The sequence below is a fragment of the Artemia sp. Qi Xiang Cuo genome, chromosome 13, assembly GCF_049724085.1.
Source record: "Artemia sp. Qi Xiang Cuo chromosome 13, ASM4972408v1, whole genome shotgun sequence".
NCBI classification, from domain to species: domain Eukaryota; kingdom Metazoa; phylum Arthropoda; class Branchiopoda; order Anostraca; family Artemiidae; genus Artemia; species Artemia sp. Qi Xiang Cuo.
In genome coordinates this window covers 53861455-53884275 of record NC_142806.1, presented here as the reverse complement: position 1 = coordinate 53884275, position 22821 = coordinate 53861455, and the positions used below count along the sequence as shown (strand labels likewise).

Below are 22821 nucleotides of genomic sequence, written 5' to 3'. Positions count from 1 at the left end.
AGACAAAGGACTCATTAAGATAAATAAAAGTTCAAATAGGGATAAAATCCTTTTAATAGACAGTGATGAATTTCACGAAATACTAGATACATATATGCAGTGACCGTCATCAGTAGTAATTACTGATGTATTACTACATCAGTTTAGTATTGTTACTAATGACGGTATCTGCATATGTGACCAAAGTATCTAGTAATTTGTGAAATTTATCACTGTCTATTAAGAGTATTTTATCCCTATTTGAACTTTTATTTATCGCCATGGAAAGGCAGTGTGGTCTTCGAAATTATCTGACTCATTAAGGAATTCTCCCAGAGGAGTAGCAATTATGGGGAGCTATTTAGAATTTGTGGCTTGTTTATGGGAAATGATTGAAATGAGATGAAAACTTATGAAATTAGACATCCAACGCAACTATAAATTACGTATAATTAACTATATTAATTAAAATATAATTAACTATAATTTACGTCCTCTGTGTCGGCCAAGTTTTCAATCAATGAAGGTAGCACCCCAGGGAACTCCCAAAACCGCCAAACTGCTCAAATGATGTTTCCTTTGAGCTGATTTTAACATTTTTCCTAGCAGGTATGCTAGAATCAAATTAGGTATGCTAGAGTTAATTTAGGGACTACCCTTTCCTGAACTTTGAAAATAAAATTCTGCTCCGTTGAATAAAACAAAAAAGAAAATTCAGCTCCGTTTAATAATAAAAATAAAAAATTCACACTTTCTAATGATGTAAGTTTCATTACAACTGAATAATTCTATCTTCGGAACAAAACGGGAGAAGGAAACGGTTTTTCTAAGGTATCTGGGAAAGTAGGTGTCCGCTTTTAGTTTTCTGCCGTTTATTCCAATTTCTTATCCTAGTTGGCAAGTGACGGCAACATTACACAATTATTTCTAAATAATTTGGCCATCAAACTAAAAAATTTGATAATGGACGAGGTAAGGTGGTCCTTTAAGGTATTGATTGCCCTAAAGCCCCCTGACAATGACAAACTGCGCAACATCTATGGCAAACATACTGCCAAACAAATGGAGCTTCTCACCATTCCTAAAATAGGGGATTGCTAATAAAGGACTATAATGTTGCATCGTCAATAATAATAATAAAAAAAAAACTACATACGTCTAATTTACCCAGGAAAACCTTAGCACGAGTTTTAAATATCCAACTGATCTACTTTTTTCTATTTTTTAACTGTTGCTTTGCAATGACACTCGAAAAAAATTTCATAGTTTTTTTTTAATATTTGCTCGCCTTTACTTTTTGACTGCAATATTGACCTCTAAATTCTACTAAACAAAAATTAAGCTTTTTATACTTTAGCCAGGTAACGTTGCACTCAGTAACGCTAACAATTTTTTATTCTTATTACGGCAATGTGAAACCACCAAAAATTTTCAACTATTCAGTTTCCTATCTTCTGTTAGCTGTGGCGTCAATTCTAAAGGGAGCGGGGGGAGGGGGTAAATATATTCCACAGCAGATGGGGAGGAAAATTTGTTGGTTTTTAAACATTATTCAATGGAGATACTCCCCCCCCCCCTCAAATGTATTCTTTTAAATACAAAGGGGAGGCATTTTAAATACAAAGGGGAAATCTAGGGAGGAAATACACCGCCCCTCTCACAATTGACCCCAATGTCTGTTGTCATGGAAAAGAAAACAGTAGATCCTACCTATGTGATCCTATTTTGCCAGCCCATTCTTTTGACATCAGTAGCTGCTAACACCAATGCACTAACACAATTAAACGCCAATAACACAATAAACTTATATGCATGCATTAAATTTAGCGCTTAATCCTGTTATTGTATGTATTATATCTAATATATGTATTATAAAATGTGGTATATTCTTTTAAATATGGGGGGGAATCTAGGGGGAAAATACCCCACCCTCCCACAATTGACCCCAATGTCTGTTGTCATGGAAAAGAAAACAGTAGATCCTACCTATGTGATCCTATTTTGCCAGCCCATTCTTTTGACATCAGTAGCTGCTAACACCAATGCACTAACACAATTAAACGCCAATAACACAATAAACTTATATGCATGCATTAACTTTTAGCGCTTAGTCCTGTTATTGTATGTATTATATCTAATATATGTATTATAAAATGTGGTATATTCTTTTAAATATAGGGGGGAATCTAGGGGGAAAATACCCCACCCTCCCACAATTGACACCAATGTCTGTTGACATAGACAAGAAGACAGTATATCCTACCTGTGTGATCCTATTTTGCCAGCCCATTCTTTTGACACCAGCAGCTGCTAACACCAGTGCATCATAAGGACCCTCTGGTGCATCTAATTTTTTCAGACGTGTATTCAGGTTCCCTCGAACATCTTTAATAATGATATGAGGATATTTTTGTATCAACTGAGCAGAACGACGAAGTGAACTTGTACCTAAAAAAGAAAAAAAAAGCAATTCCAGGTCATGAATGTGCTTCACCGCAAGTTTAACTCTGTAAATACTTTTATTCTATAACTTTTAATTCTAGAAATAAATAAAAAATTCATTTCAACTCTTTTATTTATTATTATTTTTATATATTGTTATCCTTGTTAAGTTACCCACCCTTGCAAAATCAGCTCTTGGTGTGTTACTTATTTAATTTTTTTTTATTGGTAATAATTTATTGTATCATCACTTGTCCTCTGAAAAGAACCTGAAAAGACCTTCTACCACGAAATATCAATTTGGTAAAATTGGAAAAGTCGGTAAAATTGCATTGAGACCAGAAATGATTAAAATTTTGATTAAAATTTTGATTAAATGATTAAATGATTAAAATTAAGAACCTGAAAAGACCTTCTACCACGAAATATCAATTTGGTAAAATTGGAAAAGTCGGTAAAATTGCATTGAGACCAGAAATGATTAAAATTTTCTGTGGATTCGATTTAAGGATATTATTTCTGCTCACAGGAGGTAATATTCTATGGCGCAACTAAAATTCTACCATTTGAGCCATTAGGGACAGCAGAATATTACCATTTTGCCCTGCTTAAAACTTTGAATTCGGCCACGTTTAAGGGTCAAATATCAGTGACAGAGCTTAATCAACACAACCATAATGTATATTTGTTAATATAATATGAAATTGAAGAAAAGCCCCATGAAGATTGCTTAAAATTGCGTTATTTTGTGTCTACAGCATTCAAAGGTCTTTGCTCAATAGATTGGACAAATGCCTTATTTTTTTTTATTTTTCTTTTTTTTAATCTCTAAATAGTTGAAACTAGTACAGTCACCACCTGTGACTTTCCACGAAATTAAAAAAATCACTGCTTCCCTTAGAGGTCTTATCAACTGTTCTTGACTCAAAAACTATCTCTCCAATCAGTTCTATAACCGAATATAATTTCTCGCCAGAGTGAAAGAAATTAATTCTACTAATGTTAGCAGTTCTTCTTCTTCTAATTCACAGCAGGCGGGCTATTCAGTTGGTACTATTTAGCCCTCTTCTTTTTGCTCCACTCTGTGGGCTACAGAGCTACCGTCTTGGTTGTCTCTTATTTATTAGATATTCTCAGATATCTTTCAGCAGATCTTTTGACTCAAGGAGTTCAAATATAAGATGATAGATATCTATTTCTGTGCTCTGTGTGCAGGTATAGTTGGCTAAGCTCTTGGCTGATAGTGAGATTTTGTGGTGTTTGAAGTATTTTAACAGTTTACAAAGCAAGGTATGTTGTGCAGACGTCAGCATATTACATTCAAATAGGCAATGGTCAATTGTTTCAATATTCATATTACAATGCCAGCAAAGAGGGGACAGGGGAATTGAACCACTTGAATTAGAAAGCTTATATGGGAATGCAAGGAAATTTAGTCCATTTGTTCCAGAACGAATTCTATGATAGATTTTAGAAAGATACTTATTGGGAAAGGGGGAAAGGATAGGATTAATCTTATTAAAAATAATATCTGATAGCCTCCATTGGAAAATATCTCTAATTGGGATTGGTCTCCCACTTGGCTGGTCAATATTTATAGTTATTATATTTTGCAGTTGAGAATATCGTGGGGCCATTTCTTTCCTTCTTCTTTGGAAGGGTTAGCGGGGAAACTTCGAATAATCAACATCTAAAAAATGCGCTATGTACTTTCAATTTTTCCTTAGCTAAAGGTTTTTTTTTAACGTTTACTACTTCATCCGTGCCTGTTCAGCTTTAATTTTATAAATATATGTTGTTTTCTTTATTTCGTAAAAGGAAGAGATGACAATCCGAATTGCCAAGGAATAAATAAATGAATGAATAAATAAAAAAAAAAGCTATTAAATATGATAATCATATTAAAATAAAAGATATCAGATATTACAACTTTTTTGCAAAGGAATGAATGATCTATCATAACAGAAATATATATTTGTTTTCTTAAAAAAAATTCCTTCTTAATACTGCAATATTTCCAACCTCCTGAAATTATTAACGCAGATAAACTAACTTTTAGTAAATTAAGATTAATTTTGTTGGGAGAATTCCCTAATCCTTTTAGCTCGGATTTTTTTTTAATGTTATTTCGAACCATAATAACCGAAATTGCAGATCAGACAGACCATAATCTATCGTTTTTGTAAAAGGACTAGACAGCAATCATAACTGAAGTACTGCAGATCCTCTAGAAAAATATTATCTAAAAATATTGACTTAACAACACTAATAGGAACAAAAATTTAATTGTATCAACTGCTCTATTTTATTTCAGATAAAAACATTTTTAGCATCACAAAGAATATTGGAAGAGCTAATAGAAGGAGAACGAAAGAAAAATATAGAAAAGGGATAAAGACAAAGAGATAGGGAAGAGAACGGGTGATAAAGAGAAAGAAAGAAAGAGAAAGAGTGCGAGAAAGAGAGAGAGAGGGAGGGAGAGAGAGAGAGAGAGAGAGAGAGAGAGAGAGAGAGAGAGAGAGAGAGAGAGAGAGAGAGAGAGAGAGAGAGAGAGAGAGAGAGAGAGAGAGAGAGAGAGAGCTGATTCTGTTTGCTTTTGCTGTCTAATATTACTCGTGTTTCAATTTGAGTGTAAACCAAGCTGTTGTTCTAGTTGAACTTGATGAAGAAAATTTAAATGCACAATAAAAGTTTGTCGAGAAAATGATTAATTAACAGTATTTGTCATAAAGTTTCATGCCAATGTTCTGAACTTTACTCTTTACTAACGAAGTGGTTCGATTCCACTGAGCACTAGAATAAGCTGAAAAAAGTCTAAACAGATTGATATGGAAGTGGAGTATTCCCCAGTGTGTTGGCAGGGGCAGATCCAGGATTTTTTTAGGGGGGGGGGCGCAAAAGAGGTGGAGCCGATAAAAGTGTGGTAGGAGCAAGTTTGTTTAACACAAATTTGCTTAAATTAAGTAAATTACACTACTTTAGACTACGTTAGAGGGGGCGCCCCCCCCCGTCCCTCAGCTGGATCCACCACTGTGTGTTGGCCTCTGAGGACTTACTATTGCTAAGAGTTAAGACAAGTAGCATTAACCCGTGCTGAATCCGTACGCAAAAAAGCTTGTTTTTTTGCATAGGGGTTTAATCATGTCTTTTTATTTTTGCATTTTAATAAGAGTTTCTGCCATTATTTGGCAATGATCTTAAATTTTAACGAATTTTCCCTATCTATTTAAATTATCTTTTGAAAATTTCTTATGGTATGGAATAAATCGTATGTAGCCTATAATAAAATGGTTAATTTTTTATGACTTTACGAAACATCTGTTGACAGAATATAGCAATAAAATAAAATGCTATTCAATAAACTGTTTCAAATACTTACACTCATTTCTTATTCAAAAAATTCTTGAGTATTAGATAAGACGTCATTCGCTTCGAAAGAAACAGAATAGTCAACATCACAGGCTCCCTCAGTGGGCGATTGAGACCCTACTAGGAAGAAGCAGACCCCCTAATGAGTGCTAATAGGTCGTATAGAGAACACAAATGCTTTTAATCCTTTTAGTGTTGATTCGAAACAAGGCTAGAGGGGACTAAAACCGACACACTTTAGTGTTTTCTTTTTGTGCACCAATTTTTTTTCCAATCTTAACACACGAAAATGTTTCTTCGCCTTGATAGTCTTTTGTTCTCAAACAGCTTTTGTGGAAGTAAGCCAGACAAATTTGCGCATAATTATTGTCCATAAAAAGTCCTTAGTTCTGATCCAAGCTTAGTTTCTTTAATAATATGACAGAAAAATATTTTACTTCTGTTTCTATGTTTTACTTTTATTTCCAGCACCAATTCAAATTCTTTGAGAAAATTTGGAATTGCCTCTAGAACATGAAAACTCACATTTTTGACAATCGTTAATCCAATACCAAAATCTTGCTCCAAAACAAGTCAAAATTACAAACAGAATTTATAAAAAAAATTCTCAATTGTTCCTGGAATAATCTTCTCTTGATCTACAATATAGGAAAAGGATGGAAATTTTTTTGAAAATAGTGATCTAATCTAGATCAGACTTCCTTGAGGTTGCAACCCTCCCCCCCCCCCTCCTTCAACCGCTTTTATGAGTTTGAAAATAGAGTAAGTTACATGGTGATCTCTCAAATTAATACCTAAGTCATATTAATTTTGTGAGGTGAGCAATGTTCAACATTCCAATCGTAATCTTTATGACTCACCAGTCAGAGTGAAAATTTGAGACACAACTTTTTGGAATTAGAAAAGACTTAGGCTTAGAACAGAACATTTGTGATGTGTATAATAAATTTGGAAAAAGATACAGACATATAAATGAAAGACATCGCTTGGGATCAAATTAGGAACAATATACTAAAATTAAAAGCTCATCGTTTGTAGGTATGAATAGACCTAAGGTGTCTGTAAAGAGAAATAAATATTTTTACCTTGGGTCCCGCGTACTTTGAGGATTTTATTTCTTTATTGTTTCCAAGGTTTTTTTTTTTCATTCATCCTCTATGAATGCACTGATTTACCTGAGTTCTTATTCACTCTATTTTTACTTATTACTTTATTTTATTTTCGATTTAATTTATTTTTACTTATTACTTTATATTTACTTATTTAATTATTTCGATTAACTTCGATTACACTGAGTTCTTTGAACATAATTTGGCCTCAAGTATTGGAACTTTAATACCTCTTTAATGGAAAACGAGTTCAAAAAGCGAAATATCAGCTCAGATACCTGTTGCATGTAATATTAATTGTATCGGTTATTAAAGGTTTTGTAACATCATTATTTTCACTATCGTTTGGCTGATCTCTCATATGTCCCAAGTAAACCCCAAGAAGAAGTTTAAATGGATTATAGAGGTTTATATCGATTTCAACCCCCCATGGTCCAAATTAGTTAACTCAATCAATTTTCGGTTTCAACAGAATTGTTAATTGATAGCCTCAATCCGCCTGATTATCTGAAAACTTCGTATTTCACTTATTGATCACCAATAAAAATCAACTCCCTCTCCCAAAAATGACCACTGAAGAAACCAGATATGGGACTTGAGTCAACTTGTCTAACCTATACTAAAATTAACCAACTCTCCATTAAATTACAATTCTCTTTTTAATTAAAACTTAAACCACAGGCAGTTTTAGAGGAGGGGGCACTTTTTCAAACCAAATTCTAGACTACAATTATGTACCTCTGTAGTATTAGTGTGACGTTAAAATCAAGGAAAAACGTATAATCTTCATAAATCTTGATTTTTTGACAATGTGACTTGGTATATAGCAAGACGTATACCATATTCTGAACCATTTATTAATCTATTTTATTAATATATATATATATATATATATATATATATATATATATATATATATATATATATATATATATATATATATATATATATATATATATATATATATATATATATATATATATATATATATATATATATATATATATATATATATATATATATATATATATATATATATATATATATTTTTTATATATATATATACAAGTAGTAACCATCTATTGAATTTGCTGACTCCCCCGTACCAAACAGGTTTTTCTGGTAGGTAAACATTTCTACTGGGCATTACACCTTTGCCAAGAGATTTACGCAATACCGGTCCTAATGTGATGCTATCAGACTGGTTTCGTTTCATGGGTTCATTAATAGAACGACTAATGTTTTTGATAAGGGTAATTACTTCTTTAGTTTACGAGTAGAAAAATTTAAAATCAGTATTGTCTATAACTAAATTTACGTAGATTAGACTTACGATGGTTAAGAAAGCGTAACGGGCAATTAAAGTATGAGGAATGGGATGTTATAATTAGAATGGTTTTAAGTTGAAAATTGTGACGTAAAAATAACTCTATTTGCGAATTTTTTGTGAAAAGGTATTTGCGTAAAGGTATTGTGTTGGTTAAGAATGGCTCACGGGTAATTTAAGAATGGGATGCTTGCATCAACAATACAAAAAATATGCTCAGATACTTAATAGATTTGACGCCTACAAGAGACATTGGTAGAAGGTATTCAATAGCTTAATTGAAAAGTAACGATAGAATGACATTGTGACTTGACCTAGCTTTACCTATCCGATGTGGTCTGTATAATACACAAGTAACGTTTGAAAAGTATTGTAAATTTAAAAAGAAATGGCTGAAAAGTGTTTTGAGGGGGATGGGTTGCATGGAGGGTTGAGTTGCACGAGGGTTCAGTTAAAGGGGGTACAGTTACACGGGGGTTTCGGTTATACAGGGGTTCAGTTACAAGGGGGTTCAGTTGCACGGGGGTTGAGTTAAATGGGGATTGAGTTCCACGAGAGTACTGCTTTGTCGTGGTTTAGCTTGTCACAGTTGCATTCTCTTGATCTTTCAAAGTTCATTTTGATTTTAGTTACATGGGGGGTTCAGTTGCACGGGGGTTGAGTTAAATGGGGCTTGAATTCCACGAGAGTAGCGCTTTGTCGTGGTTTATCTTGTCACAGTTACTCTCTTTGGCCTGTTTGTGTTTCTTTGGGATGCGTATGTCTCTTTGGGTTCTGTGTCTCTTTGGGGTGTTTGAGTCTTTTTGATCTGTTTTTGTTTCTTTGGGCTGTTTGAGTCCTTTTGGGCTGTGTTTGTCTCATTGGTGTGTTTTTGTCTCTTTGGACAGTTTGTAGTTTTTGTATCTTTTAAAAGAGCTTTAAGGGGTTTGAGAGACTCAGTTGACTGATTCCGTGTGGCTTTACTTTACTTGGTTGTCATTTAAAAACGAAATTTTTTTTTTAAATAAGTAGTTTTTGTATCTTTTAATAGAGCTTTAAGGGGTTTGAGAGACTCAGTTGCCTGATTCCGTGTGGTTTTTCTTTACTTGGTGGTCATTTGTTTTATCTTTTAAAAGAGCTTTACAGGGTTTGAGAGACTCAGTTGCCTGATTCCGTGTGGTTTTTCTTTACTTGGTGGTCATTAAAAACGAAATTTTTGTTTTAAATAAGTAGTTTCTGTATCTTTTAAAAGAGCTTTAAGGGGTTTGAGAGACTCAGTTGTCTGATTCCTTGTGATTTTTATTTTCTTGGTTGTCAATAAAAAATATTTTTTTGTTTTTTATAAGTTGTTTTTGTATCTTTTAAAAGAGATTTAAGGGGTTTGAGAGACTCAGTTGCCTGATTCCGTGTGGTTTTTCTTTACCTGGTGGTCATTAGTTGTATCTTTTAAAAGATCTTTACAGGGTTTGAGAGTCTCAGTTGCCTAATTCCGTGTGGTTTTACTTTTCGTGGTGGTCATTAAAAACAAAATTTTTGTGTTAAATAAGTAGTTTTTGTATCTTTTAAAAGATGTTTAAGGGGTTTGAGACTCAGTTGCCTGATTCCGTGTGGTTTTTCTTTACTTGGTGGTCATTTGTTGTATCTTTTAAAAGAGCTTTACAGGGTTTGAGAGACTCAGTTGCCTAATTCCGTGTGGTTTTTCCTTACTTGGTAGTCATTAAAAACGAAATTTTTGTGTTAAATAAGTAGTTTTTCTATCTTTTAAAAGAGCTTTAAGGGGTTTGAGAGACTCAGTTGCCGGATTCCTAGTAGTTTTTCTTTAATTGGTGGTCATTAAAAACGAAATTTTTGTGTTAAATAAGTAGTTTTTGTATCTTTTAAAAGAGCTTTACGGGGATTGAGAGACTCAGTTGCCGGATTCCGTGTGGTTTTTCTTTACTTGGTGGTCATTAAAAACGAAATTTTTGTGTTAAATATGTATTTTTGTATCTTTTAAAAGAGCTTTACGGGGATTGAGAGACTCAGTTGCCGGATTCCGTGTGGTTTTTCTTTACTTGGTGTTCATTAAAAACGAAATTTTTGTGTTAAATAAGTAGTTTTTTTATCTTTTAAAAGAGCTTTACGGGGTTTGAGAGACTCAGTTGCCTGCAAACCGTGTGTTTTTTCTTCTTTTCAGTAAAGACACTCGATATCCTAAAAGTGTTTAATTAAATATTTTTCAAAACTTATAAATTTTCCATCTTTATTTATTTTTTTCCTCCCGGACATTAATCAGAATGTCAACATTTAATTACACCTCCGACAGTTACAATATGTGTTTGTTCAGATATAGGCGTTGAGTTCTCCTCCGGCAATCTAAAATTAGTTCTTCATACTACATAATCTATTGCGTGTATTAAATCAGTATTTTTTACGCAGTGGAACGATAAACACTTAAGTCATATCTTTAAAAAAAAGTGAAGATGGAGCATTTTAATAAAGTATGTTTACATAACAAGGTTATTGTAGAACTGAATGCCGACAAAGAGAAGTATTTAAACTTTGAAACAAGTACAGGTGGTAGCACTATTGGAAATGTATGCATGCATTGTCATGACAGTAAGGAATTAAATTTCTTTGGAATACCGAAAAAATTCAACTCTTATGTTGGTGGTTATGCGAGATTGAGATCTCCAGAGATGATTTGACTCAAAGAGAATGCCAACATAAAAATAATCGTTAATGATAGATGACAACTACTTGTTACTGCTGCAGTTAAAACATTACCTAATGATACATAAAATTGTAAGATTTCAGTTATTAGCATTCAACGAAAGATCAATAAAATAAATTCATACTCTTCTACTTATATTGTAAACCTGATATTGTGTAAATATCGATGCTTTTACCTTTGTAAAATTAATGTGTTAATAGACAGTGAAATTTCAAGAAAAATAAAAAGTGAATTTTCAGAAAATATCACGATTGAATATAAAGATGAATCGATGAAAAACAAAGCACCAGCAAACGTTACTGCCATTGGTCAAACAGTCATTGAACCAAATAATACAAAAAAAGAAAAGCATATTGAGCCTTTTGATGAGACACCAGTAAAAATTGTCTATGACTCAAAATGGAATAATGATTATTCTACTGATTACGAACTAAGAGAAGACAATAGCTATAATATCAAGAGAGAACATGGTGAACTATTTTATGGAGTAGATTCAAAATGTCCAAAGTTAATCATTGATATTAATAATGTATCGTAATATATTTTTTGTATTAATATTCTACATAGAATTATTTCATTAAAAATATATTATGCATTACGTTGCTATGTGTTAATTATTTTTAGAGTAAGCTAGCATATCAAACGTTTAGAATTTCTAATAAAACGTCGGAGATGTAAGAAAAGGAATTTGTATACATCTATTGTCAGACACATGGGAACAAATTCTTTCTTGAATTCACCTCCTGGATAAATAAAAAAAAGACATTTCATTAAAGAAATTATGATAAAATTCTAAGTAAGCAACAAACTCTTTCCTGAAGTTACCTCATGGATACACAATGCAGAAATTTCATTTAAGAAAATTATCAAAAGTTGTAAGTAAGTAGAAAATTCTTTCAAAAATATGTAATTACGTTCAAGCAATAAATATTTATAAGCTGAAACCGTCTCTATTCTTTAGTATAGTTTTATTCATTTCATTAAATTATGAAGAAATTGTAAGTAAGTAACAATAGCTTTCTTGAATTTACATCCTGCACACAATACAGATATTTAATTCAAGAAATCATAATAAAATCGCAAGTAAATAATAAAGTCTTTATCGTTTTCACCTATTGAATACACAATACTGAAATTTCATTCAAGAAATTATGAAGGAATTGTAAATAGGTAACACACTCATGTTACCTCATGAATACACAATGCATAAATTTCATTTAATAAATAATCAAAAATTGTAAGTAAGTAGCAGATTCTTTCCTGAATTCGCCTCCTGGTTAAATAAAAAAGACAGTTAATTAAAGAAATTATGAAAAAATTGTATGTAAGTATCAAATTATTTCTTGAATTACACTGCTGGATAAACAAAATAGACATTTAGTTAGATAAATAATTAAAAAATTCCAATTAATTTAAAAACTCTCTATTGTTTTCAGGAACTAGATACAAAATGTATAAATTTAATTCAAAAAATTATGAAAAAATTCTCAGTAATTAACAATTTCAATCGTGAAATCAACTCTTGGATACACAGTACGTAAATTTTATTTAGGAAATTATGAAAAAAAACAATTTCTTTCTTGAAGTCAACTCTTGGATACACAATAAGGAAATTTAATTCTAAAAATTATGAAAAAATTTTTAATTAAGTAACAAACTCTTTTTTTTCTCCATTCTTGAATAAACACTACAGATACTTTATTCAGTAAATTATGAAAAATCGCAAGTAATTAACTTTTTTTTTCTCTTTATAACACAAAATTTTGACTTAGATATACGATGTAGAAATTTAATTCAAGAAATTATAAAAAATTCTCAGTAAGTAACAATTTCTTTCTTGAAGTCAACTCTTGGATACACAATACCGAAATTTCATTCAAGAATTTCATGACTTAGATACACGATGTAGAAATTTAATTCAAGAAATTATGAAAAAATTCTAAGTAAGTAACAATATCTTTCTTGAAGTCAACTCTTGGATACACAATACGGAAATTTCATTTAAGAAATTATGAAAAAATTGTAAGCAAGTAACAAACTTTTTCCTGAACACACCTACTGGATACATAATGCAGAAAAACTTCATTTAAGAAACTAAAAAAAAATTGTAAGTAAGTAACAAATTCTTTCTTGAAGTCACCTTATGAATACACAATACAAAAATTTCATTAAAGAAATTATGAAAAAATTGTAAGTAAGTAGCAAATTCTTTCTTAAATTCACTTGCTGGATAAACAAAAAGATATTTCATTCAATAAATTATGACAAAATTATAATCAAGTAAAACACTCTTCATTGTTTTCACTACTAAGATATACTATGTAGAAATTTAATTCAAGATATTATGATGAAGTTCTCAGTAAGTAACCAACTCTTTTTTTTGATTTCACCTCTTTGACATTCAGTGGAGATACTTCATTCAAGAAATTATGAAAAAATTCTCAGTAAGTAACAATTTCTTTATTTTCACTTAGCTACACGATGTAGAAATTTAATTCAAGAAATTATGAAAAAAATCTCAGTAAGTAACAATTTCTTTCTTGAAGTCAACTTTTGGATACACAACACGGAAATTTCATTCAAGAAATTATGAAAAAATTGTAACTAAGTAGCAAATTCTTTCTTGAATTCACCTGTTGGACAAACAACACACAGAGACAACACACACAAAGAGACGACACACACAGAATGAAACTGAATTACAATATTAATATGATCAGGAATTGTTTACAAGTCAGGTTGGCCGAGTGGTTAAGGCGCTAGACTCAAGATCTGGTCCCCATACGGGGTCGTGGGTTCGAACCCCACACCTGACAATTTGTTTCTTATGTACTTTTTTTCTTTCATCATGCCTTGTGATTTCACTAAATAACTTCTGTAAAAGGATTTATGCAGAACCTAAATTGTTAGGGTCTTTAATAGATTAAATAAAAAAACTAGAAAAGTGCAAAATGTTCAAATTCTCTTCTGAATTTTCTTAAAGAAGAAAAAAAAGTTAGCTCAATTCTGAACTTTACCAATGAAACTGAATTACAATATGAATATGATCAAGAATTGTTTACAAGTCAGGTTGGCCGAGTGGTTAAGGCGCTAGACTTAGGATTTGGTCCCCATATGGGGTCGTGGGTTCGAGTCCCACACCTGATAATTTTTTATTATTCTAAATCTTTGGAAACAACCTATATTTCTCACCTTTTAAGTTTTGATGTTAGTGTTGTCAGTCAAGAGCTATGACATTGAAAAAAGAGCTTGAGAAAATGGCCTGATTATCGAAAAAGGGGGGAAACATCCTCCAAAAGTCGAAAGGACTTCCCCCCTCCAGCGCTGTGTCAGATATGTTGAATAAAATATGCACAGTCGACATAGATGTATTTCATTTTTTTAAGGTTAATTTAGACGAGGTTCTGAATTTTCTTAAAGAAGAGAAAAAAGTTAGCTCAATTCTGAACTTTAGCAATGAAACTGAATTACAATATGAATATGATCAAGAATAGTTTACAAGTCAGGTTGGCCGAGTGGTTAAGGCGCTAGACTTAAGATCTGGTCCCCATATGGGGTCGTGGGTTCGAGTCCCACACCTGACAATTTTTTTCTTATTCTAAATCTTTGGAAACAGCCTCTATTTCTGACCGTTTAAGTTTTGATGTTAGTGCTGTCAGTCAAGAGCTATGACCTTGAGAAAAGAGCTTGAGAAAATTGCCTGATTATCGAAAAATGGGGAATCATCCTCCAAAAGTCGACAGGAATGCCCCTCTCCAGCGCTATCTTGTATATATTCAATAAAATATGCAAAGTCGACATAGCTTTATTTCATTTTTTGTAAGGTTAATTTAGACGAGGTTACGTGCGCGCACGTAACCTCGTCTAAATTAACCTTAAAAAAAAACAAAAAGTTTGTTACTTACTTACAAATATTTTCATAATTTATTGAATGAAATTTCCGTATTGTGTATCCAAGAGTTGACTTCAAGAAAGAAATTGTTTTTTTTCATAATTTCTTAAATGAAATTTCCGTATTGTGTATCCAAGAGTTGACTTCAAGAAAGAAATTGTTACTTACTGAGAATTTTTTCATAATTTCTTGAATTAAATTTCTACATCGTGTATCTAAGTCATGAAAACAATGAAGAGTTTGTTACTTACTTGGAATTTTGCCATAATTTCTTGAACGAAATGTCTTTTTTGTTTATCCAGCAGGTGAATTCAAGAAAGAATTTGCTACTTACTTACAATTTTTTCATAATTTCTTTAATGAACTGTCTTTTATTTACCCAGGAGGCAAATTCAAGAAAGAATTTGCTACTTACTTAAAATTTTTGATAATTTCGTAAATAAAATTTCTGCATTGTGTATCCATGAGGTAAATTGAGTGTTTACCCAATTTACAATTCATTCCTAATTGATTGATTGAAATTTCAGTATTGTGTATCCTAAAGGTGAAAACAAACAATACTGTATTACTTAATTGCGATTTTATTATGATTTCTTGAATTAAATATCTGTATTGTGTCCAGGAAGCGAATTCAAGAAAGCTATTGTTACTTACTTACAATTTCTTCATAATTTAATGAAGTGAATAAAACTATTCTAAAGAATAAAGACGGGTTAAGCTTAAAGATATTTATTGCTTAAACGTATTAACATATTTCTGAAAGAATTTGCTACTTACTTACAATTTTTGATAATATTTTAAATGAAATTTCTGGATTGTGTATCCATGATGTAACTTCAAGAAAGAGTTTATTGCTTACAGAGAGTTTTGTCATAAATTTATCTAATGAAATGTCTTTTTTTTATGTATCCTGAAAGTAAGTTCAAGAAAAGGGTTTTCTCAGTGCGTCTTAAAATATATGTATAAAATTCCGATTTCTTACATATCCGAGATTTTACTAGACATTCTCAACTATTGATGTGCTAGCTTACTCTAAAAATAATGAACACATAGCAATGTAATGCAAAATATATTTTTAATGAAATAATGCTATGTAGAATATTAATACAAAAAATATATTACGATACATTATTAATATCAACGATTAACTTTGGACATTTTGAATCTATTCCATAAAATAGTTCACCATATTCTCTCTTGATATTATAGCTATTGTCTTCTCTTAGATCGTAATCAGTAGAATAATCATTATTCCATTTTGAGTCATACACACTTTTTACTGGTTTCTCATCAAAAGGTTCAATATGCGAGCCGTCTTTTTCATACTTTTAATAAATATTGGCTTGACCATTAGCAGGAATATGAGACTGTGCATCATTGATCAACGAGTCTTTTTTATATACCATAGTTATGTATCACGAGAATGTCCTTTTTATTTTCGGGTCTCTTTACTTGTAAATAATTCCATTATTTTTAAGCATAGAAAAGTGTTGACATGTAGCTAAGCTCTGGTTTACAATCTTCTCAGGAGGTCCTGCCTGTCTATTATTGATCTCCCGTTGAATGTTCCTAACTGAAAGGTGACGATTGGATGTATCAGCAGGTAATGTGTTACCTGCAGCAGTAGCAAGGAGTTGTCCTCTATCATCAATGATTATTTTTATGTTGGCTTTCTCTTTGAGTGTAATCATCTCTGGAGATCTCAATCTCGCATAACCACCAACATAAGAGTTGAATTTCTTCGGTATTCCAAAGAAATTTAATTCCTTACTGTCATGACAATGCATGTATACATTTCCAATAGTGCTACAACCTGTACTTATTTCAAAGTTCAAATACTTCTCATTGTTGGCATTCAGTGCTACAATAACCTCTTTATGTAGACAGACTTTATTAAAATGCTTCATCTTCACTTTTTTTTTTAAGATATGACTTAGATGTTTATCGTTCCACTGCGTAAAAAATACTGATTTAATACTTGCAATAGATTAGGTAGTGTCAATAACCGGTCATAGAATACCAGTGGGAAAGTCACATCGTGTCTCTGACCAATCACAGAGTGCAATTGTTAGAACTGTAAGCATATTTTGACATTTTAAGTTATTTACAAAAAGAAAAAAATAAATAAAGTTTAAAAATTTTGAAGTTTTATAAAGGTTGTAATTAAACACTTTTACGATATAGAGTTTCTTTACTGAAAAGAAGAAAAACAACAGGGAGTCAGGCAACAGGGTCTCTCAATCCCCGTAAAGATCTTTTAAAAGATACAAAAACTACTTATTAAACACAAAAATTTCGTTTTTAATGACTACCAAGTAGAGAAAAACCACACGTAATCAGGAAACTGAGTAACTCAATCACTTTAAAGATCTTTTAAAAGAAAAAAAAAATACTTATATTAAAAAAAAATTTATATTTTAATTACAAACAATTAATGAAAAACCACTCGGACTCAGGCAACTGAGTCTCTCAATCCCCGTAAAGCTCTTTTAAAAGATACAAAAAATACTAATTTAAAACAAAAATTACTTTTTTAATGAACACCAATTCAAGAAAAACAACACTGTATTAGGCAACTGAGTCTCTCAAACCCTGTAAAGCTATTTTAAAATATAAAAAAAAACTACTTATATAACACAAAAATTTCTTTTTTAATGACCACCAAGTAAATAAAAACCACACGGAATCAGTCAACTGAGTCTCTCAAACCTCTTAAAGCTATTTTATAGGATACAAAAACTACTTATTGAACACAAAAATTTCGTTTTTAATGACCACCAAGTAAATAAAAACCACACGGAATCAGGCAACTGAGACTCTCAAACCCTTTAAAGCTCTATTAAAAGATACAACAACTGACCACCAAGTAAAGAAAAACCACACTGAATCAGGCAACTGAGTCTCTCAAACCCGTTAAAGCTCTTTTAAAAGATACAATAACTACTTATTTAACACAAAAATTTCGTTTTTAATGACCACCACGAAAAGTAAAACCACACGGAATTAGGCAACTGAGACTCTCAAACCCGGTAAAGCTCTTTTAAAAGATACAACAAATGACCACCAAGAAAAGAAAAACCACACGGAATCAGGCAACTGAGTCCCTCAAACCCCTTAAAGCTCTTTTAATAGATAAAAAAACTACTTATTTAACACTAAAATTTCGTTTTTAATGACCACCAAGAAAACAACAACCACACGTAATTAGTCAACAGATACTCTCAAACCCTTTAAAGCTCTCTTAAAATATTCTACAAATGACCACCAAGTAAAGAAAAACCACACGGAATCAGGCAACTGAGTCCCTCAAACCCCTTAAAGCTCTTTTAAAAGATACAAAAACTACTTATTTAACAAAAGAGTTTCGTTTTTAATGACCACAATGAAAAGAAAAACCACACGGAATCAGACAACTGAGTCTCTCAAACCCCTTAAAGCTCTTTTAAAAGATACAAAAACTACTTATTTAACACAAAAATTTTGTTTTTAATGACCACCATGTAAAGAAAAACCACACGGAATCCGGCAACTGAGTATCTCAATCCCCTTAAAGCTCTTTTAAAAGATACAACAAATGCCAACCAAGTAAAGAAAACCACACGGAATCAGGCAACTGAGTTTCTCAAACCCCTTAAAGCTCTTTTAAAAGATACAAAAACTACTTATTTAACACAAAAATTTCGTTTTTAATGACCACCATGAAAAAAAAAACCACACGGAATCAGACAACTGAGTCTCTCCAACCCCTTAAAGCTCTTTTAAAAGATACAAAAACTACAAACAGTCCAAAGAGACACAAACACATCAATGAGACAAACACAGTCCAAAAGGACTCAAACAGCCCAAAGAAACAAAAACAGATCAAAAAGACTCAAACACCCCAAATAGACACAGAACCCAAAGAGACACACGCATCCCAAGGAAACACAACCAGGCCAAAGAGAGTAACTATGACAAGCTAAACCACGACAAAGCACTACTCTCGTGGAATTCACGCCCCATTTAACTCACCCCCCGTGCAACTGAACCCCCAATGGAACTAAAATCAACATGAACTTTGAAAGTTCAAGAGAATGTATCTGTGACCAGCTAAACCACGACAAAGCACTACTCTCGTGGAACTCAATACCCATTTAACTCAACCCCCGTGCAACTGAACCCCCTTGTTACTGAACCCCCGTATAACCAAAACCCCAGTGTAACTGTACCCGCGTTAACTGAGGCCTCGTGCACCTCAAACCTCCATGCCCCTCAACCCCCACAAAAAACTGTTCAGCCATTTCTTTTTAAAATTACAAAACTTTTCAAACTTTACTTGTGTATTATACAGACACACATCGGATAAGTAAAGCTAGGTCAAGTCACAATGTCATTCTATCGTTACTTTTCAATTAAGCTATTGAATACCTTCTACCACTGTCTCTTGTAGGCGTCAAATCTATTAAGTATCTGATCATATTTTTTGTATTGTTGATGGAAGCATCCCATTCTTAAATTACCCTTGAGCCATTCTTAACCAACACAATAACTTTACGCAAATACCTTTTCGCAAAAAATTAGCAAATAGAGTTATTTTTACGTCACAATTTTCAACTTAAAACCACTCTAATTATAACATCCCATTCCTCATATTTTAATTGCCCGTTACGCTTTCTTAACCATCGGAAGTCTAATCTACGTAAATTTATTTATAGACAATACTGATTTTAGATTTTTCTATTCGTAAACTAAAGAAGTAATTACCCTTTTCAAAAACATTAGTCGTTCTATTAATGAACCCATGAAACGAAACCAGTCTGAGGGCATCACATTAGGACCGGTATTGCGTAAATCTCTTGGCAAAGGTGTAATGACCTGTAGAAATGTTTACCTACCAGAAAAACCTGTTTGGTACGGAGGGGCCAGCGAATTCAATAGATGGTTACTACTTGTATATATATATATATATGTATATATTTATATATATATATATATATATATATATATATATATATATATATATATATATATATATATATATATATATATATATATATATATATATATATATATGTTACTCTGAATGTCTGCAAATTGGTGAATGTCGACATTCATCGGTGAATGTCCGAAATACCTTTTTTTCTTCTTGGATTTAGTCAGCGTTGCCAGTCAAATTTTTTAATTTAATGCAAGGTTTTATGATGACACATTAGGTTAGATTAGATTATGTTTTGTTAGACGATGTTAGGTTGGTTTAGCTTAGCTTGAGTGAGGTTTTTGACCCATTTCTGATATTTAGAACCAAATTTAACCTAATCCAACTTGACCTAGCCTAAACTAAAATAATCTTACTTAAACTAACCTAACTTTTACCATCATAGCTTGCATAAGACTGAAAAGGCTGACTCGCAAAGCTAATTGAATCCAAGCAGAGGAAAAGGAATTTCAAACATTCACCGGTGAATGTCGACATTCCTTTTGTCGACACTAACGAGATTTCGGACATTCACGGTAACATGACTTGATGTTTAAATCAAGCAAAAATACATCTTATTCATAAAAAGCTACTTGTTGTTTCTTCAGTAGCGCGTAAGCAGCTTAGTTAATTCAGTGAATCATTTCCATGAAATCTGTCTTAGTTCTTCTTTACTTCTGAAAAGATTGCGATTGATATGCTGCATTGTAAAAAAAGAAGTAATTTTAGCAATTAAAACTCATCATTTTTGGCATTCAGTTTTATTAAAAATTACCTATTTCTTAAAATCTAAATCTATATATACAATAAATATTTTAATCTATATATATATATATATATATATATATATATATATATATATATATATATATATATATATATATATATATATATATATTTCTCTGTTATTTATATTCTATGAGCCAATTATATATCTGTTTTATCATAAGAGCATATATATACAAATATATTGGTAAAATGAAACTAACGTGAAATCATTATTTAAATAGTCACTGGGATACTCACTTAACATCAGTTTCCAATCCATGTTGTCACCAGAACAACCTTTGATTATAGGAAGATGAAGAACATGAAAAGAAGGAATAGACAAAAAGAAGAACTAAAGGTTACTGCTTACCAACAACACTTCCAGGTGGTAATTCACTCACGGATTTAAAGCTATGACGACTAGAAACAATAACAGAATCTCTAGGATCTTCTCTCCTATAAAATAATCAATTTCTCAGTGATATTGTTTTTGCTTGGAGGATCTGTGCTGGCAACTGCATGAATGCAGTATATTATTTTATAGTCGAATAGTTCCGCAACGGGGGAAAGTGTGTGTTAGGTACATTCTCTAAAAATGATATTATTTTATTGTTTAGTGTGACAGTATTAGTGATGTCGGTGGCCAAGTGTTCTTTGTTTTAAGGATTTTGTTTTCTCTACCTCCCCGACGGACAAGCTTTGCTTTTTAGGGGAGGAAGCAAGAATTTTTTGTTGATATGGTTTTTTTTTTAATAAATCCTTTCATTAGCTTTCAGTTCTAAAAAAGGCTAGATAACACAGAAAGAAAAAAAAGAAATAAAAGCATTCTCGTAAGTTTAATGTTTTGTTTTTTCTTGCGAATATAATCTTTCTGTAGATAGTGACGACAATAGTATATCTCGAGAAGGCACGTTTGTATGATTTTTTTTACAGGGGGGGGGGGGCAATTCTGTACAAAAAAAATAGTTCAATAGAATAGAAAAATATAAAAACTAAAACATATTATAATGACAATCGTTAAGATTCGAAAATTAAAAGGTTAGGGGACTCAAATTCCTGAACAAACTTGGATTTTGAGAGAATGTACCAAACACAAGTAGAAGGCTATCTTATACTCGTGACCCCACCACGTGGTTTATGGTTTTCTCAGTGAGAATGAAAAAACAGGAATTTTCTCACTTGGAAAAACATGAATTTTGTCACATTTATGGTTGTTTTCATATATGGATATGTGTGTTGTTCGATTTATTTGATGTTTTTCTCGGATGTCAACATCAAATTATGGATGTTTTATGGTTTTTGTCAGTGAGAATTTGAAAAACATGAATTGTCTCACATTTATGTCTGTTTTCATGGTTTTTGTCAGTGAGAATTTGAAAAACAGGAACTTTGTCACATTTAAGGATGACAACAGCAATTCATGTCTGTTTTATGGTTTTCTCAGTGAGAATGGACATGCTTGACGCGAATGTTACGAGATTGTTTGGCTAGCCTGGCCTGAGAAATTGATTTACATAATCGCTAGAGGAAAATTATTGATTCACGAAGGGGAGAATTATGAAACAAACATGGCTTCATTGTTGTTTGGATTACCTAACCTGTGAACTTGATTTACATAATTGCTAGGGGAAATTATTGATTCACGAAGTGTGAATTAAGAAACATTAAGGCTTCTTTAATCTGTGATTTACATAATCGATAGGGGAAATTAGTGATTCACGATGGGGGAATTAAGAAACAAACATGGCTTCATTGTTGTTTGGTTAGCTTAACCTGAGAAATTGATTTACATAATCGGCGGGGAAATTGTTGATTCACGAAGAGGGTATTAAGAAACATTAAGGCTTCTTTAATCTGTGATTTACATAATCGACGGGGGAATTATTGAACCACGTGGTCCTGTCACGAGTAGCACCTGTGAACTTGATTTACATAATCGCTAGGGGAAAGTATTGATTCACGAAGAGAGAATTAAGAAACATTAAGGCTTCTTTAATCTTAGGTCTGAGGGATAAACATTCTTTAGGACAGAGAGAAAAATTAATATTCTATTTTTGAATAGGGCTTCATTGATCTGTAGTGTCAGGAATCATAAATGACATCACTTGTTATCTTGGAATTATGCGGGAGTCTAAAGAGATAGAAATTCTATTTTTAAATACGGCTTCACGGAGCTTTAAGTCGGAGAGGTAAATTGATGTTCTAACGAAACCACCCCAGGCCCCAAATGTCCCCCAGGCCCCCCCCCCAGACCCCTAAAGGCCCTCTCCGGTGCCCCAAAGGTCCTCC

The 22821-nt window shown here is 32.1% G+C and overlaps 2 non-coding genes and 1 pseudogene across 3 annotated transcripts in view; 2 read left to right on the top strand and 1 right to left on the bottom strand.

Annotated features, from left to right (window-relative positions):
* Positions 1–22821, bottom strand: part of LOC148945423 (porphobilinogen deaminase-like) — a 48285-nt pseudogene that overhangs the window by 9265 nt on the left and 16199 nt on the right. Inside the window, exons 2-3 of the transcript XR_016142715.1 lie at positions 20903–20988; positions 2243–2427 (exon numbers count right to left, since the gene is read on the bottom strand). The product of XR_016142715.1 is annotated as a porphobilinogen deaminase-like (transcript). The remainder of the gene's footprint in view (positions 1–2242; positions 2428–20902; positions 20989–22821) is intronic.
* Positions 13652–13734, top strand: TRNAL-CAA (transfer RNA leucine (anticodon CAA)). Its single transcript has one exon. It is a non-coding gene; the product is annotated as a tRNA-Leu (tRNA).
* TRNAL-UAA (transfer RNA leucine (anticodon UAA)) lies at positions 14420–14502 on the top strand. The gene has a single exon. It is a non-coding gene; the product is annotated as a tRNA-Leu (tRNA).